This window comes from Erpetoichthys calabaricus, chromosome 2 (assembly GCF_900747795.2).
Source record: "Erpetoichthys calabaricus chromosome 2, fErpCal1.3, whole genome shotgun sequence".
NCBI classification, from domain to species: Eukaryota; Metazoa; Chordata; class Cladistia; order Polypteriformes; family Polypteridae; genus Erpetoichthys; species Erpetoichthys calabaricus.
The window spans coordinates 170,145,273-170,158,898 of NC_041395.2; the positions used below are offsets into that span (position 1 = coordinate 170,145,273).

Here is a 13,626-nt window from a genome sequence, read left to right on the forward strand (position 1 = left end):
AGAAACACACAGAAACAAACAGACTGCTACGTAAAGAGTAAATTCTTAGCAGGGTACCAAAGTAAGTGAAGATTTTTGGAAACATAGCAGGGATAGAGCCCAACGTCTTCAGCACAAAGGTCGGAAATAGACGTCTCCTTCTTGAAGTGGCAAGCAAGCAAATCTGTAATGATTATGGTATCTGTTTTTTTTATATATATAGACTGACACTCAGAGATTCTATGGAACTTTACTAAGGTTTTCCCAGAATTTTGTAGTGCATGTCAGAATTGACTTTAGTAATTTCCCCAAAATTACATCAACAATGAGGAAGAAATGGATAGTCAGCAATGAGAACCATTAAATCTGAAGTCAGAGAGTGAGTCAGGACAAAAGGTTACTGGCAGAAAGAAAGTGTAATCAGAGTTTTAGACATGAGTATTTGATTATTGCTTCTTCATGATTACTTCATGTAGTAATCTCTCCCTTGTATTCCATGATCCTTTCCAACCATCTTCTCTATATATATAAAATCCAACGTCTGTCTGTCTGTTCACTTTTAACTATTTAACGGATTTAGATTTAGTTTTTTTCTATAATTTATAAAATGTACTGATTTATTTGTGCTAATCTGAGAGAGACGCTGTGGGCCGCGGAGAGGTGTGCAGGGACCTTCTCACTCACCTGCCAGCCTCGGGAAATAACCATAACTCCGCTTAGTTAACGAACGAGAGAACTACTTAACAGATTTAGATCAGGTTTTTTTTCTAGAATTTGCTTGAACATTCTGGTTGATTTTGCGACTTCTCTCATCAATCTAAGAATCATACTTCGCTTGCAGGAGCGATATATTCGTGCTAATCCGAGACAGAGGCTGTGGGCCGAGGGGAGGGGGAAATGTGACGTCAGGAGTAGGGAGCCGGGCAGGGCCCTCCTCACTGTCCTGTTTCACTACTACATGGGCAGAGCCACGGGGGACAGCTAGTTTCATTATAAATTAGAAGCAAACTTTGAATGAAGAGTCAGTTCATTTATGGCACACTAACTCATCACATTCATTCATATAAATCAATTTAGAGTCAAGAGGTGACCTAACTTGGTTGTGTTTGCGTTGTAGTCTATCAACATACTGGCACAATGATTGGGCTGTTGGTATGGTCTGTGAGCATGGCCATTTTTGTGGCAGATGATGCATTTTTGGTTGCTCTGTAAGTGTTACCAAAGTTCATTCATTGAGAAAATTCTTAGGAATGCTCTACTAATACTGGGAAGGGCCTCATGTGGCTCTCAAAAACTGCCTTAATTCTTCATGGCATGGATTCCACAAGATTTTGGAAACATTCCTTTTACGATTCTGGTCCATGATTGCATCACACAATTTCTGCAGATTTGTCAGTTACCCATTCATCATCTCCCATTCTACCACATCCCAAAGGTGTTCAATTGGATTCTGTTCTGGTGACTGGGAAAACCACTAAAGAACACTGAACTCTTTGTTATGTTCAATTTGAGATAATTTTTGCTTTGTGACATGGTGTATTATCATGCTGGAAATAACCATTAGAAGATGGTTACATTTTGGCCATGAAGGGATGTACATGGTCAGCAACAATACTCAGTTAGGCCGTAGTATTCAGCTGATGATTTATTGATATTAACAGGCCCAAAGTGTGCCAAGAAAACATGGCTGATACTATTACACCACCACGACCAGCATTGACTGACTGTTGACACAAGGCAGGTTGAATGCAAGGATTCATGCTGTTTGTGAAAAAGACCCTACCATCTATGTGCCTCGACAGAAATCAAGATACATCAGACAAGGCTATGGTTTTCCAGCCTTCATCTGTTGAGTTTTGGTGAGCCTGTGCCTACTGTAGCTTCATATTTCTGTTCTTGGCTAACAAGAATGAAACCCAACATGATCTTCTGTTGTTGTAACCCATCTACTGCAAGGTTTGAAATGTTGTGCCTTTGAAGATGGTTTTATATGAGTTACTGTAGCCTTTCTGATGGTTTGAACCCTAATAATTTGCTGAGTGAGTGTATATGGAGTGGAGGCTTTGCTCCCATGATCAGGTTTACAGTGTTGAAGTTTTGAAATATCAGTGAGGTTTGGAAATGTCATATCATGTCATTTTCTAACACACTTAATCCAGACCAGGGCCCGGGGGATTAGAGCCTATCTCAGCTAGCATAAGGCATAAGGCAGGAACAATATCTTGTACAGGGTGCTGGTCCACTGTAGGTGGAACACACACCCACGCCAAACACACACAAGTGAAAATTTTGATTGTTTTGATTGTTTATGTTTATCTTGAACTGCACTGAAAAACAGTATAAGACAAAGAGTATGTTTCAGGAAGAGAAATACGCTCCAACATGTGGAGGAAAACTGTACCACCAGGAAATAAAGAAGATGATCATTTCACAACGGAACAGTTGCTTTGCTGTTCCTTCAGTGCACTCAGTCCAGCCCTCTGCTTGCAGCGTCTGCTCCAGTGTAATTCAGATAAAGAATAAAAATAGACTTTCAAAAGAAACAATCTGTTGTTTTTCTCCTGATAGACTTCCCTGAACCGATTGTAAGTAGATTTGGGGGCAACAAAGTAGAAAATAATACCCTACTGTAATCTAATTACATTTGCAAATAATAAAAGTAGTGCAATGCATCACAGATTACATATTTGTAATCACATTATTGTAGCTGACTTAACTAGAATTTCTTTACTTGCGTTATACATGTTTCTAAGCACATAATATGCAAATGTCATAAATATCTTAATTGGATAGGCATTCCACTTCCCATCGTGCTACCCAATTCATATCCTCTGCCTCACTTGCCCTGTTCTTGCATACTTTTTCACACACATGTAGAGGTTGCATTTTATTATACTGTCAGATTTGTTCCATAGATGTATATTATTTTATGACATTACTTCTGGATTGTGTTAAGGTTGATTTTGTTTTAATTAAGATGGAAAGATTTGTATTTTTACTTTGGAAGACAGCAGTTTTTCACTTTTGCAATGCATTGAAAGAATAATGGAGAGAATTCTAGTTTAAGGAAGATGGAATAAAATGAACCACAGTATATGCCCAGGAGCATTTAAATTAAGTGTATTATAGCTCTGTTAATATTTTTGATTATTATCATGTGCAGTCTTTTGATCAAAGATTACAGAGGCAAAAAAGTTTTTGATATCCTATCAAATGAAAATGCCATAATCTTTTTAAATTTCTTGCAAAAAATTTGAATTCTGTATACAGCTAGGTTAGCTCAGTCTTTACAAAATGTAAAAGCATTGTTTTGATCCTCACTTACTTTTTCATAGTATAAAGAGCACAGAGACAGGAGAGGCACAGACACAGCAATATCGATTGTATCACACAAGAAGCACTGCAGATAGCTCAGCACAATCATAAGTGCTCTTGTCTGCTGGCTGCTAAACTAGCAATTATTTTACCATTTATTAATTCTATGATTACAAATCAGTTTTATTTTTATGAACTAAAGAACTCTACTAATTGTTCAAATATTTGAAATGACACAATGCTAATTTAAGTAATGTCGTGTAGTTGTTTAACTGCTAAATGCATGTTGACCATTATTAGTTATTATCGCAAAACTGAACAGCAAAGGGGTGTCATCCTTGTACTTTCCCATTGATAGATACAGTATCTAAGTGGGTTTAGAAAGCAATGTATGTTATTACTTTTTTCAAGGATGTAATGAGAAAAGTATTACCATCTTAAGTTGAGAGAAGTAATTATTAATTTGTACTTTCTTTGAGTAACTAGCCCAACTTTGATAGTAAGCGATTAACAGTTAAAAGAAAAGAAGGTGAGCGGGGCTCCTCTTTCTAGGTATATATTTTAACTAAAGGATGTGGAAGAGATATTTTACTGCTTATTATCTAAATACTGTTTTTTTTTTAAACTGAGTTTTGAGTGAGATAACACCCCCTTCTGGTTATACTGTAGTTTGGGATGTAGAAATAAACAACACTTTCAAAGGGAGAATGAACTTTTCACGACAGGTTAGAATTTGAAGCCAAGTTTTTATAGCTATCAGAAAGCAATGATAGTCTGGATGCCCTGGGGATTTTATTATTATTATTATTGTCATCCATTCATCTGTTTATTTCTGGACCTATTTAATCCAGTTTACAGTCACAACCAAAGGTTTCAGGCCACAGGGTCACTGGCAAAAGAACTGTGGCCTCATGTATAAACAGTGCGTACGCACAAAAATGTTACATACGAACGTTTCCACGCTCAGATCGCGATGTATAAAACCTAAACTTGGAGTAAAGCCACGCACATTTCTACGGTAGCTCATTCCCTGGCGTACACAAGTTCTCCGCTCTGTTTTGCAGACTGGTGGCACCCAGCGTCAAAGCAGTGCTACTGTTCCTGTGTGGTTACCCTTTCTTTAGATCCACATCCCTGACGCGGCTTTATCGTATACACTGAAACTAACTGCATATTGTTTATTAGTTTAATGCATCTGATTGTAATTAACCTGTCACAATATAATGTTCTAGGGAATAGCCAAAGTATTCCAAATACCATAGCTGCTTTAGCATTGTTACTCTCACTGCACCTTCTTTTTCTTCTTTCAGCTGTTCCCGTTAGGGGTTGCCACAGCGGATCATCTTTTTCCATATTACTCTCACTGCACCTCTCTGAGTATTTATAACACTGTATCTGAGTGGGGAATCACAGATCTACAGCAGAGAATTATTGGTATACAGCATCAAGCACACGCTGCCTCAGCCATGCTGTCTATTGAACTGCTGTCAATCAGCAAACACTTCAGAGCCTTTCCTGTACTGACCTCGTGGTTCAGAAACAGTTTCATCCCAAGAACTATAAACGCACTCAATCAGTCCATCAAGTGCTCCTTGTAGAACTATTTGTACTTATTAGTACAATAACCTCACTGTAAACTTGATATGCAGTTATAATATTGCACAACCTGAGCCACTTTATAAAGTGTGTATTTACATATGATGACAATATCATTTTTAAGATGAAATGCAGCAAAATATGTTTATTATATTATACAGATAAAATGTTAACATCACTTAAATATTCTCTTTATTATATTATACAGATAAAATGTTAACATCATTTAAATAATCTATATTGTTAATAATTAAACATGTGAGGACACGGTGCCGCAGCGCTAGCTAGTTCAGGGACTGTTCCTGCCTTGCGCTGTATTCTTGCTGGCACTGATGCGACGCTGGAAGGAAAGATGGATAGAATAATTAAACACGTACTACGAAGATATTTCAATGTTCCTTAAAAGTTTTGAAGAATCGGCGTTCTAAGCTTACAGATGGCTTAACGTCTATTACAGAGCTGATTGTGTGGCAATTGGGTATTTGGAGAAAGAAAAGTAAGGACAGGAATTGGGGGTTAGTATGTTTGAAAGTGACAGTACTGCTACAATAAAGTATTTCAAAGGTCGCGCATGGTGCAGCAAGCATCTTGCGTGAGACATAAACAATCACTGCACCACCGTGTTCCCATGTTTAATAACATGCTTTAACTCCTATCATCATGAAAATGATATCACGTATACATCTCAGTATTTTAATAATTCAGAGAGCTGTAATATTACGAATGTAATGGATTCTGTGTCCTGTCGGATGTAGAGAAAGCCTGGAAGCACATAGTGATTCACACACATAGATCACATAGAAGATCAAATACAAAACAAAGCATTTAATGTGCTACTTTAGTTACGATGGGATTTGAGAAACTAGTAAATTAAATGATTTTAAGATGAAGTTTATGATGTTCTACTTTAATGACAAAATAAAGTACGTAATTAAAGTGGAAATTTCAAGATTAAAGTTGATATTTCGTGCTTTTTTCCCACTGTGTGCCTTTTTTTTCCTCTGCACCCTAATAAGCTTTCATATGACACTCAGACGGTAGGCTACAACTCGCCTTTTCACGGCGACTTTGATATGTGACAACTTCTTTTTTATTTCGGGCACAGTGGCGTAGCGTAGTGGGGGCGGCAGGGGCTTCCCGCCCCGGGCGGCACTTTTAGGGGGTGGCAAAATTTCACAATAAATAATAATAATATCTTGTAAAAATTTGAACCATACCTAAATAAGGGGGCGGCGGAATTTTCCTCCGCCCCGGGCAGCTGACACCCACGCTATGCTACTGTTCGGGCACTATGCGACTTTGTGAACTTGAGCTTTCCAGTTTCTCTGACATGCTATGTCACTCGATCAACTTCCTTTTGTTGTTTATACCACTGTTTAAACCAACAAATAGTACGTTTTTCTTTGCCTCCACTTGGTATTCGCTGAAATTCTTCTATTTTCCCCCGTGCATTTACCATTGTCTTTTCACAGAAGGCTGAGCTTAGGGGCTATTTATATTGATTTGCATATTCAAAGAGGTGTAATTCTGGGAGGAGTTGGGGCGGGACAGCAGGTGCGTTACTTTTCACGCTGACTGGGATTTATGTAGCGGAAGAACATGGAAGTTGGCGTACACACAGATTTATGCATCTGGATTTTTTTGTGTGTAAGAACATTTCCACTTCTGTCCATACGCCATATTATAGTGTGAATTCTACTCATGGCGTTATACATGAGACCCCTGGACTTCAGAGGCAGATGAAAGGTTACAAAAATTTGCTACTGATCTGTACAAATTTACCACGGACCTCATTAAGAAATCTGGGGAAGACTGTGTTCCCAGGAAAACAATCCAGTCATTTTCAAATCAGAAGCCAAGGTTTAATGGTGAAATTCACATTCGCACCACGTCTGATGACATAGTAGACATGCAGGTCTGTTCACCGAAAATCAATTACATGGGTGAAGTGGCAGGCATTTATGACTACAGTTTAGCAACACTTGAAATGTCTCACAAATATAGAAGGGTGTTCAGGTACTGGCTGATGATAAAACACCAGTTGCCACTAGAGGTGCTTTTCATCCAGACGAGTTCAACACATTTTATGCCTGCTTTGAGTAAAGCAACAGAGAGCCTCTGGTGCAAATTTCTACAGAGCACCATGACTGTAGCTTCACTGTCACTGCACAAGATGGGAGGAAGGCTTCCTGATAAATCAATAAATGAAAAAGTCCACAGTGAAGATGTTGTTTTACAGGATATATTTAACCTTTCCCTAAGTGAAGCAATGGTTATATCGTGCTTTCAAAATATAATTATCATATCATTCCAGTGCTCAAGAAAAACAACATGAAATGCTTTTTTGAGTACCGTTCAGTCGCTGTGACTCCAGTTATTTTGTAGTGCTTTGAGAGACTGGTGGTGGGACATATTAAGTGCATTATCCCAGACAATTTGCACCTTCTGCAGTTCGCTTATCTTTTGAAAATTATATTATACTGTTATTTGTAGATTTCAGCTCTGCCTTCAACACTGTAATTCCATCCAGACTGATCACCAAGCTCCTTGACCTGGGTCTCAGTGACTCCTTGTACAAATGGATCTTGGATTTCCTGAATAGTAGATGCTGACTGGTAGACACACCTCCTCCACACAGATCAGGAACACTGGCACCCGTCAGAGCAGTGTAAGTCCCCTGCTGCAACTTCTGCTCACCCATGACTGTATGGCCAGATGTACTGTAGCTTGTTTCCTTAAGAGGCATTAGCTCTCTGGAAATGTGTTCTTTTGAATTGCGGCGTTTTAATTAACCTGAATTTAAATAATTATAAATAAAAAAGGTATTATCCCCCTCCAGCATGCAATAAGACGGTTAAAAGATTACATGAGAAGTAAAAAGGATAATCTAGCTATTTACTGACGGGTTCACGTGGTATTACAGACGGGAAGCCTATGACAGACTCTTTTCAAGCATGTGGGTGGCTTGAACTACTCAGTCTTGCCATCTTTCGTCGCCACGCTGAAAGGATTTTCACCGGACAGAAGACATACTCTTCTGCCCGGCAGCTTCAAAGTGTTGGTCGTAGGTCCATCCTTATATTCGGGTTGCTCCATGTGCAGGCTCCTTCTCTTGGATCTAAACAAGGACAGGAAAGGACTCAAACCCCACCTTCAAAAATACAGGAATAGCACAATGCCTACATACAGTTCTCATTCTCCCAACAAGGAAAGTGTGCTGACAGAGGACATAAATATACTAGTCTGTCTTTAGGCTCTCTAGTCCTGTGCTTGGCTCAGCAATTTTAAATACTGAAGCTGTGCCCCTCTGTACCATACTTGGTCAGCCTGTATGAATGAGTCCATAACAGTGGGCACAGAGAACAGTGACATTAAACTTAAATAAAAAAACATAGTATAACATAGCTACAATACCAACATAAGGTTTGCTGTGAATTCCACCATTATAGGCTTGATCACAGACAATGGTGAGCCTACACTGAATAGATCAGACTCCTGTGTGAGTGGTGTTAGAACAATAACCTCTCTCTGAATATCAGCAAGACTAAAGAGATGATCATTGATTTCAGGGAGCAGCCAGTAAATCACAGCCCCATTTACATTTGGGCATGAGGCTATGGAGACAGTGAACAGTCTTAAATTCCTAGGGGTCACCATCAGCAATGGTCTTAGGTCTTAGGTGAACAGAACACTCTTCTGTGGTCACCAAGGTGGTCCATCAATGACTGAACTTTTCAGGCACCTACAAAAGCCTCCAGCAGCCCTCACTAACTTTTATAAATGTGCTGTAGAATCCATCCTGGCAAGCTGTATGGTGTGCTGTTATGGCAGCAGTTCAGCTAAGGACCACAGGGCATTACTACGGTGGCCGAGAAGGGCAAAGATTTGTAAATTGTTCTCACTAATGTAAATTTGTTTTCTGAAATGTTAATTTGAATTCCTTTGTAAGGTTGTCTTAATGGTTATAAAGTTGTTTTGTGAAATGTAAATTTGTTTTGCCCTTCTCGGCCACCGTACATTACAGAGTATGGTGAAAACTGTGCAGATCATCATTGGCACATGGATAACATCTCTTTTTACCAAGTGCTGGATGGGAAAGGCAAATCACAAAGGACCCCAGTCACCCTGTAGAGACATTGTTATACCTTCTTCTATCAGGAAGGTACTAAAGAACTATTAACACCTGAACTGTGACATTTAAGAACAGCAAGTAACACGGCTGCTCAACTGACATGTGTGATAAATTGTGTATAATCAAGTGGCCAAATTAAATGCCGCATGTTCTGTGGAGCTATTTTTCAGATTGATTATTGTGTCTGCAAGGAACATTACACAAGTAAGAATTTCATTATGTATTTTAAATGTGACAATAAAAAGATTTTGACCTTGACATGGCCTAGAGATTATTCTGGCAATCCTGTGTTGGTGCACCAATCCATTACAGAGCACATTCACACATACACACACACACACAGATATAAACACAATTCTACAAGGCAGATGTAGTTTCCAGTTCATCTAATCTACATGCCTCTTGCATCCTTGAATATAGCTAACATTAACAGATATAATTTGTTATTTATTTATTTTTTTAATTAAATGTTCTTGAATATCTATTTGGGGTTCATTTTCAATGTAAAATCTTATTATTTTTCTTAAGTATATCACTTAACTATTCATGTTTTTTATGATTTGACACAAAAATAGATGGTGAAAGGGAAGAGAAACCACCAAGTAAAATACTGGCTACAAACACAACATTTAATTATTGAATTCATTAAGTGTAATAAAGGAAAACAAGAGTAAAATCTAAATAAGAAATGTCCAATATACTAAATTTAAAAGAAAAATAAAAGACATCACAAAAATTCAAAATCCTAAAAATTCTGGAAGAGAATTAATTGGCAAATATGAAAATGTAAAATAAAAAATTTTGAGAAAATCAGCAACAAAATGTCTAAATTCAAAATCCAAAAGGTACAAAAATTCAAAAATGCTAAATTGAGAAATCACAATACACACAGTAAATAAAGAAAATGAAAGAACACATGGAAAAAAAAAGTTAATCAAGTAAACAAAGCTAAAATCCTTAATCCTGAAGTCAAAAAGCAAAAACAGTAAAAGAAAATACCAAAACTACTAAATGCCAAACAAAGGGTCAAAACACTACAGACTAAAGGAATGCAGGAAAATAATGAGGAGCAGAAGTATACAAGCTAAGATTAATGCTACTGAATTGAAGCACATTGTCCTCAGAAGCTATCTGTACAGCTAGAAAACCATCAGATCACTAAAACACTTACTAGTGATGTGCAAAATGATTCTTTTTAGTTATTTGATTCATTTTGTTCAGTTCACCAAAATTACTTGAATCTTTGAATCACTGATTCGTTCACTTCAAAAAAATAACAAGCTACTGTATATTTTAGTTTACAATCTACAAGTCTATAACAACTTTAACAACCAAACAATATAAACAGCAAGCAACAAAATAAATAATTCACACATAATATTAATCAAATAAGCAACCATTTTTATAGCCTAGATTTCAAAAAACACAACATGTGAGTGCATAGATCTTTTATGACTAAATAAAATTGATTTAAGTTTTGAATTAATCTCCCCAATTTCCTTCTTTCCTTCTCTCATACATATATCATCAGTGAACTGAAGTGAGATTCACTGTACTGCAAGTCTCATGTCTGCAGTTCATGAAAGAACTTGCAATGGTTCTCCATATCAGTAGGATCAGATCAAAGCAGTACTGGTTCATTCAATCAGTCAGTGTGTACTGACATGTTCATAGTCACTCAGTCAGAGGGAACCAATCAATAGGAGGTGCTTTGTATCATCTACCAAGTCAGCCATTGGGTAGTTGTCGTCAAGACCAATTTGCTGAAACAATTTACTGATAGGTTATTTCCCGAAGACAGCAGTCATTTAAGTGAAGTTAGGATGATAGCTTTGGACTGTCGCAGGATGCAACATAAAATGTAGCACACATTGTGCATGCTTCAAAAAGATTCATTCTTTAATGTCATTGTACCAGTATGTTAGTTCAGAGACAAAGACAAGTACAAAAGTTCATTCGTATATTGCACATCACAAATAGTTATTAAAGCAAACAAAGGACTGCAAGAGTATAACGCTGTGTTCTATTTACCTCAGAAGTCGGATGTCAGAGTTGGGGATGACATCACACCCGAGTTAAGTGTATTCCGTGAAAACATTTGGAAAATGAAAATGGACGTGTTTGTTGTGCTTGCTCTATCGTAAATAGCAGTTGATAGCAAAGCATTACTCTGTAATTTACATATCCAAACCTCGTAGAAACATGTCCACAGATAGAATTTGGATAGTACTGTGTGTATGATTACTTTAATGAGACATTTTGCTTGGCTTTTAATGAGACACAAATAGACAGAAGTGCTAATAAACATTATAATAATACTCAGCATTCACTAAAGCTTACAGCGTATGTTGCCATTTTGGATTGATATCATGATCTGAAGTCAGATAAACTAAGACTTGACAGACCAAAACCAAGTTAATGATTTGGAATTCCAACTTAAGGAGGTGTTCCAGTTGAAAATTCCAACTTGGAACTCAGAAATTCTGACTTCCCACTTCAAATGGCATGCAGCATAAGAAACCTAATACAAAGCACTAAAAAATAATGATTAACTAAAAGGAGAAAGTAATAAAAATAAAAAAAGAACAGAACACTGCAGGAAAGAGGTAAAAAGTGCAAAGGAGACAAACAACAAAATCCCAGAGTGGAGCACCCACCAGAACATAACCACTTAACTTTAATTCCTTATATGTTATTTAAATCAATGATTATACTGTATCTAAAGTATAATTATCATATGCAGTTGCTCAGCCAATATCTTTTTAGCCATTTTCCCATGTTAATAATAAGGTTGTCTTGACTCACGTAATGGTCGCTCTATTTCTCTTGATGTCAGTAAGCTGGTAATTTTGCTTATTTGTTATCAATTTGGGCAGCACAGTGGCGCAATGGTAGTGCTGCTGCTTCGCAGTTAGGAGACTCGGGTTCGCTTCCTGGGTCCTCCCTGCGTGGAGTTTGCATGTTCTCCCTGTGTCTGCGTGAGTTTCCTCCGGGTACTCTGGTTTCCTCCCACAGTCCAAAGACATGCAGGTTAGGTGCACTGGCGATTCTGAATTGTCCCTAGTGTGTGTGCACCCTGTGGTGGACTGGTGCCTTGCCCGGGGTTTATTTCCTGCCTTCCACCCTGTGTTGGCTGGGTTTGGCTGCAGCAGACCCCTGTGACCCTGTAGTTAGGATATAGTGGGTTGGATAATGGATAGATGCTATCAATTTTAGAAATATCAGTAATTATTTCTGATACTTTCCTGACTTGTAATGTGACATGTAAGAGATTACTAGTCCGCCAAGGTATCCTCTGAGTGTTTCCAAAAGGGTTCTTGCTGTGAAATCTCATTTTAACCACAAAATATACACTGAGCTCATAAAGCATTGTAACAATCATCCATGCTTCCTTTTGCACCTCAGTCACTAAGTACTGAAGTAAATTAAAATTACCTTCTCACTACCTATTCATTCCTTTATTCTATAAAAGCCTAACACAAATTCTTCACCTTCCTGTGATGCTTTCCTGCACTATCACCACATCTGAACTTGTTTCCCCTTAACTCAGCTCAGCCAGGTCTCACCTACCCTTAAATGTCTTTGCCTAGCATTACACAGCTAACTCCATTGCTTTCTCCAAACCTGTGCTCTAACACACTGACCACCAGGTTTTTCACGCTGAAAGAGTGTACTTGCTTTCCATTCTGACAAAGGCCTACCTTCCTTTTCATCTCCAGGTCTTTCAGGGTCCTCCTGAAATTGTTGAAAATTATTTCTGGGTCTTTCTGCTTTTCTGACACTCAGTCCCTTTATAGTGAATCATAACATTCCCTTTGACATTTCTAAGAAATTTGCTGGCATTAAAATACATCCTTTTGTTATCTGATTTGCAATTCTAAACTGATTGTTCTTTCCTTCCTTATTTTGCAGCTGCAGTTTAAAAACTCTTCCATTTCTGACTTTGCCTCTCTTGTTGAAGCATATCACTTTACCTTCTTGTAGCTCTCTCGTTTTCTTCCATGTTTATTTTTGCTGTTCCTTGAATGATCCCCCTCTTCTCCTCATTTACTGTCTCTACCACTACATTCCAACACCACATCCCAGCTGTCAAATCACAAATGTCTTCAGTGTTTTTTAGCCAGACATTCTCCATTTCTTCTCACTTACATGTTTGCAACGGATTCTTCTGAAACCTCACTCAATCTTGATACCAATGTTACAAGAAATTTCCTTCTCTCACACCCTATTTAACTTTCACTTCATTTCCAAGAACACATACTTCCACTTCTTTTTCTTCCTTTCACTAACCTAAACATCTCTTAATGGACAAGCTTTTTCAGGGAGTTCCTTCACATTTTTCAACAAACCTTGGTCACTTCTATTTACCAAATTATAAAGCCACAAAATATTTCTGTTTCTTGTGTCTTGCACAGTTATGGCTGGTGCTTTACACACCCCATAATCCTCTCACTGTCACAAAATGCTTTGTTATCCGCTTTTACCTTTTTTTTGTCCACACTCATTTTGAATAATGCAAATACCATCTCATGAATACTTAGCTTGAATAGTTTTACCTATTTAGTTTGTGTTGGATTGTTGATCTTCTGCTGATCTACATTATT

The 13,626-nt window shown here is 37.8% G+C and overlaps 1 protein-coding gene across 1 annotated transcript in view; it reads right to left on the bottom strand.

Annotated features, from left to right (window-relative positions):
- LOC114646536 (transforming growth factor beta activator LRRC33-like) overlaps positions 1 to 12,835 on the bottom strand; it is a 51,818-nt gene extending 38,983 nt beyond the window's left edge. Inside the window, exon 1 of the mRNA XM_051923557.1 lies at positions 12,724 to 12,835. The gene's annotated coding sequence lies outside the window, so the exon portion shown is untranslated. The remainder of the gene's footprint in view (positions 1 to 12,723) is intronic.
- Positions 12,836 to 13,626: the final 791 nt, after the last annotated feature.